Genomic DNA, 6,000 nt, shown 5'->3' with positions numbered 1-6,000 from the left:
AGATATTATGGAATACGTGCTCACTATTCCGAAAGTGTTTCATGAGGTATGTCCTCATCTGATGTTGTGCTCCTTGTTCAAGATTTTGATAATGCCTATGAGTGGCTTGAAAAATGCACTTTGATAGGCTATTTTGTGGGTAGGATGCCTCTTGAAAGCATGCTTCGTGATTGGGTCACCAATGCCTGGTCTCCTCATGGAGTCCGACTTGATGGCCTCCAAAGTATCATGAAGGGTTTCTTTTTATTTCACTTTTCGAACCCTTCCCATGTTGAGGCTATCCTCTCTCATGGGCCATGGACCGTTTGGTCTTCCCTCCTAGTTTTTCAGCACTGGTCTCACGACTTTTCTATCTCAAATGACAAATAGTTGCAAGTCCCAATCTGGGTTGAGTTCCCTGGTCTTCCTTTGCCTTGCTGGCCTTTCATGCAAACTATTGCTCAGTCTTTTGGCAAAGTTGTTTGCCTTGAGCCAGACTGAGTTTTTAATGCTCGCCCTCAAAAGAGGGTCTACATTGAGGTCAACCTTTCACACGACCTGAAAGAAACTATTGATATCCAAGTGGGAGGCAATACCTTCACCTAGAAGGTGCTTTATTTGAACCTTCCCAACACTTGTTATCGGTGCCAGTCGACGGAACACAAGATCAGGGATTGTCCCTTGGCTATCCCAAAAATAAAACCCCCTGTTAAGGAGTCTGACTCTCAACCTATGTGATGAGATGAGATATTAGCTCCTTTTATTCCTAGAACTCATAAGTTTTTGTCATGTTTTGATTTATATGATTGGATGGTAATGATGTATTAAAGATCGACTATACACATTTAAGAAGTTAACTGAGCCCATTAAATCATGTTTTGTCTTTGCAAGTTATTCCTGCAGCCATATGATGCAGTCCTATTGCCATACGGATTGTCATAGGCAATATGATGTGTGAAATTAATAGATGTTATGATTAATTAAAATAGATATGTGTATGCTTGTATGTTCTCTCTTTTGAATTGCAGGAATAAATGAGATGCTGTGGAGAAGGTTCTCTTGTCACGCCAATTGCAGTTTGAGATATTCAAGGAGGCGATTAAGAGTTCAAATCAGTGAAGAGGATAATGAGCGTAAGGAATGACAGAGGAGAAGTAGGTGCACAAGACTCATTTATGTCTGACTCTAGTGGGTATCAATCTTGTAATACCGCCACGCTATGTTTTGGTTGTGGTTTGGTTTAGATCCATGTTTTTAGTGGCTTAACTTCGACTGTTCTCCTTCATGAATGTTATTCGCCTCTTCTCATTGACGTGATATTAATTGTAGGAAGTTATATTGTTTTCCTTTAAATAAGTGTCTTTGTCTCTTTTCAGAAGTTAGAAAGAAAAGAGAAGAAAAAGAGCAGAAGGTTTAGAAATAAAGTTGCAGAGTGTTTTGAGTTTCTTTTGATTCTGAATAATGTATCGACTTTGAGAAACAATGAATAAAGATATGTTATTCTGAGCACTTAGAGTTATTTTGGAAGCTTGGAAGAACTCATCCAAGGGGGCCCACTTGGTGAGTGTTCCCGTGCCTTTGTTAAAATTAGTTTTCTTCTTTCGATGTAGTAGACGTCCTTGCATTGACTGTTCCTACAGCCAAAACAAACAGAGTAGTTCCTGTTTGACAACTTTGGACTTAGTTAGTATTTCTTGAGTGAAATTTATGTTAATGCAGAGTTTTTCCTGTATCCATTTAGTTGTTTTGATTCTTACTCTTCTTGCATAGATGTTAGTTGTTGCAGTAATGCAGCCCGTAGCTATCACAGGAACTTAGTGCATATATAGTGCAGACCCATTTCAAGTATTACGTCCTTGGGTTGACAATCAAATGAACACTAGCTATGGAGATAGTAACTTCACAGAGTGAATGTCCAAGCTTCGGGTTGAGAATTTAACTATAGTTATCATTCTTATTGTTGGGCTAAACATTTTTGGCGTCGTTGCCAGGGATGTTGTCACACTAAGAACTTGATATGGTTATTATCTCTTTAGTTTTCAGTTTAGTTATCTTTGATAGACCTGATTGTTAAGTAATTTCTATGAAACTGCATGCGTAGGAGAAGAAGAGATGCTCAAGGTAGATTCCTCCCCAGTCATCCTAATCATGTAGAAATTGACCCCCCAGACGTAAATCCTTTTTCTAAACTTTATCAAATTCCAAAAAATTTGAACCATCCTGAATCTGAATTTCTTGAGAACAACCTCCATTTTCTCTTTGGACCTCCAGAAGAAGAACTTAATTTAGTGAATTCTCCTAAAATCCCAATGCAAGGAAATCCACCTCCTGGTGGGAATAATCCACCCCCACCTTTGGCACCAACATTTGAGTTTCCTATCTCAGATCAGCATGATAATGCTAATCTCAACAACATTCCAACTTCATCCCCCCCTAAATTCTATGGATTAGTGAGAGAGGACGCAGATACATTCTTGTTTGAGTTTGATGTCCTCTGTAGGATTTTTTATTATACTACAGATGCTCATAGAATTAAAATATTCCCTGCCACTTTGAAAGAATCATCTTTAAGATGGTTTATGAGTCTAGGGAGTAGTACAATCACTACATGGGATGAGATGAAATGATTTCTTCTCACAAAACACAAGGATTATTGTAGGGGCACTGATCGCCATGGGGATACTATTTTTATAATGACACAAAAAGAAGATGAAAGTCTTGAAGATTATTTGGAGAGGTTTCTATTCAGTGTCAAAAAGTCCAAGCATAACACTCTAAATGAAGATTCTCTCAAGCTGATATTATTGAGATGAATCAGTGATGAATGCACTGATGCTTTGGATCTTATGGGAGGAGGTGACATAACACAATCCACATGGAATGACATTGGACAAATTTGTCAAAACTATTCTAGATCTGCTTCCAAAAAAAATAGGCATTTCAAGCCAGGAGTTTCTTCATCAACATCTGGTAATGGAGTTTCTAGAATGAAACTTAGCCATTTGTTGAAGGACTTTAAGGAGGATATCATAAATAATATGGCTACTCAATTGGAAACACTCTCAGTTAAGAAGAAGCATGAGGAAGCTGATGCAGTTCTTACATAATTTTGTCCTCATTGTAGACAAAGGAAAAGAGATTGTAGATGTAAAATGGTTGCAAATCTTGAAGTTCCTGACTTCAAGACAATACAAGGTGATGATGAACAAGTTTTCTATGTTGCTCAAAGAAGGCCAAATTTTCCAAGACAAGGTATGCCTCCTGATCCACTTTCTTTTTTTGGTTATAGTGGAAATTCCTATGCACCAAATAATCAATGGCAATCTCCATATGCTCAAAATTTTGGTAGTTATCCAAATTGGTATGGTCCTCAAGGCCAAGGGAAGCATTTTTCCAGTCAAACTCCACAGTGGTAGTAGCTACAAGGAAATTGGTCTCCACCTCAGGGACAATGGAAGAAATTTCAAGGAAATTGGCAACCTGCTCCTCAATGGAGGGGGATTCAACCATGGACCAATCAGTCTTTTGGATATCAACATCCTATTCGGCAGGCACAACCACCTGCAATAATGCCTCCCCTTGCAACCACTACTTTTCCACCTAAACCTACACAGTTTCCCACTCAACCAATGCCAAATCCTAATAGCAAATCTTAGCAACAACAAGAAGTTTATTCAGCTGATCCTAATCAATACCCAATCTATTCTCTATCTATAAGTGATATTCACCTCAGATCTGGGACAACTTTGCCTAATCCATCCCCTCCAGTTATAACTGAAATACCCAAAGAGCAAGAAATCTCTAGTCCAACAATCCCAATACCTAAAAAATAGCAACTACCCCCATTTCCTCAGAGGTTGCAAGAAAAAGAGATTCTTCTAGAACATGAGCAAAGTTTTGATATTATAGATCAACTGAAACACGATGTGTTAAAATCCCATTGTTACAAGCTACAAAGGATGTCCCTGTATACAGTAAGGTACTTAGGGAAGCATGTCTAAAGAAGCCTGGCAGAAAGAAGAAAGATCCACAAACTATGCATGTAATGGGTCAATTGGCAAATATTATGCTAGGAAAGGTTTCAATTCCTAAGTATGCTGATCCTAGTAGCCCTGTTGTGAATATAGTCATTAATGACACTCAGATAAAGAATGCTTTGATTGATTTGGGAGCAGCCATTAATGTTATGACAAGGGATATTATGCAGCAGCTTGAAATCACTAGTCTCAGACCTACACCTACAGTCCTACAACTTGCTAATAGTACTATAGTTTGACCTAATGGTATGATTGAAGATATAGTTGTTGATTTTGATTCTTGGGAATACCCTGTAGACTTTATGATCCTGTCTCCTAAGGCCACATTGGGAGGGTATCCAGTGATCTTGGGAAGACCTTGGCTTGCTACAACTGATGCATATATTTGATGCCGGTTAGGGGATATGACTATTTCAGATGGAAATACTACCAAAACAAATTAGCTTTGTATTATCCTACTCAGCCCCAATTTGATCAACAACAAGTCGTTTGGCCTAGCTTGGGAGAAGAATTTGAAGAAGGAGTTGACTCTATCAATCACCTTATGATGATTAATAGAGGACCATTCATCCAACTTCATGATGATGACTCAATTCTTTATAAAATTCTCGGACTCCTTTCACCAGCTACAAACCCAAAATGGGTTATCTCTGGCTGGTTCCCCATTTGCCTATGGTCCATATTCTCAATCAACAGTGGCACTTGTAGTCTTCTCAGACTTCCTCGTGATTCGGGTTTCTTGCTGTCTGGTCTGCCACCACTGAACCCAAGATTGCACACTTTGCGTGGTGTGTTCCTTTTCAAGGGTTGTCTTTGGGTTCTAGACTTAAGCATTTGGGGGTTCCCGATCCCTGGTGCCCTTTTTATGGTCACCCAAAAACTTTTATGCACATTTTTTGGTTCTATAGAAGAGCTCAACATTACTGGAGCTAGATCCATGATTTCTTTCGGCCTTTTCAGCCTGAGCCCATTTCTTAACATATGGTTCTTCTGGGTGATTCACCTAGAATCCCCTTCAAATTTTCCCATATATGACATGCTTTCAGAATGGAGATCCTATTCACTCTTTGGAAGGATAGAAATGCAGTCCCTTTTACTCACAGATTTTTGGATATTAATGTCTCGCTTTATGCGAAAGCTTGCATTTGTAACAATGTATTAATGCAGATTCAGGTACAAGTTGACAAAGTGGCTCTGGAGGTGGGCCACTTATAGGAGCTCCTCCAGCACTAAGGAAATGCCCCTGGAGCTCCTCTGTGTTGTGGCTCTGCCTCGGGGTGGCCTTCTACTGCTCCTTTGACTTTGGCTCCTCCTGCTAGTGATGGCTCTAGGTGGCCTTCTGCCACCACCTCCAAGTTTCCCCGCTTGGCTCTGGCAATTTCGCCTCCTAGGCGAGAGGAAGGAGAAGTTGACAAAGATCCTGAAGATGGGTGGTCCGTGTCGGACCTGACTCCTGACCCCACTGATGTATGGGGCAAGAAAGATGATCTTGATCCTCCTCCCTTGGCTACCTCTGCTTTGGCTGCTTGAGGAAGTTTTTTGATGAATAGCTTTATTTTTTGACTCCGGCTTCTGGCCATGTGACTCTCGCGAGGTGATCTTGTATCCCCCGACCTTTTTTTGTGAATATGTACTTTAATATTTTTAATTAATAGAGAAGGCCTATTCATCAAAAAAAAAAAGTGTAATAAAAAATTAGATACCTTGGATATATGATAAAATGGAGGTATATTAATAGAAATGTGGAGATTATTGTCTCCTTTGAGAGTGGTATGCATTTATGCAGAGCCACAAAGTAGGAATATGATCGACACATGCCTTGCCATCGAGTCCAATGAGAGTCAATAATGCAACTTGGGGGTGTTAAACACCACATGCTCCTAAGATTTTTAGGAAGCTAGCACATAGAGATTTTTTTAAATGATATAAGAAGCCTGAAAGGCTTGAGGATGACTAGAGAATTGAACACGAAGTTTTCATAAAA

Source organism: Cryptomeria japonica, chromosome 7 (assembly GCF_030272615.1).
Source record: "Cryptomeria japonica chromosome 7, Sugi_1.0, whole genome shotgun sequence".
Classification (NCBI taxonomy): Eukaryota; Viridiplantae; Streptophyta; class Pinopsida; order Cupressales; family Cupressaceae; genus Cryptomeria; species Cryptomeria japonica.
This window is presented reverse-complemented; position numbering follows the sequence as displayed.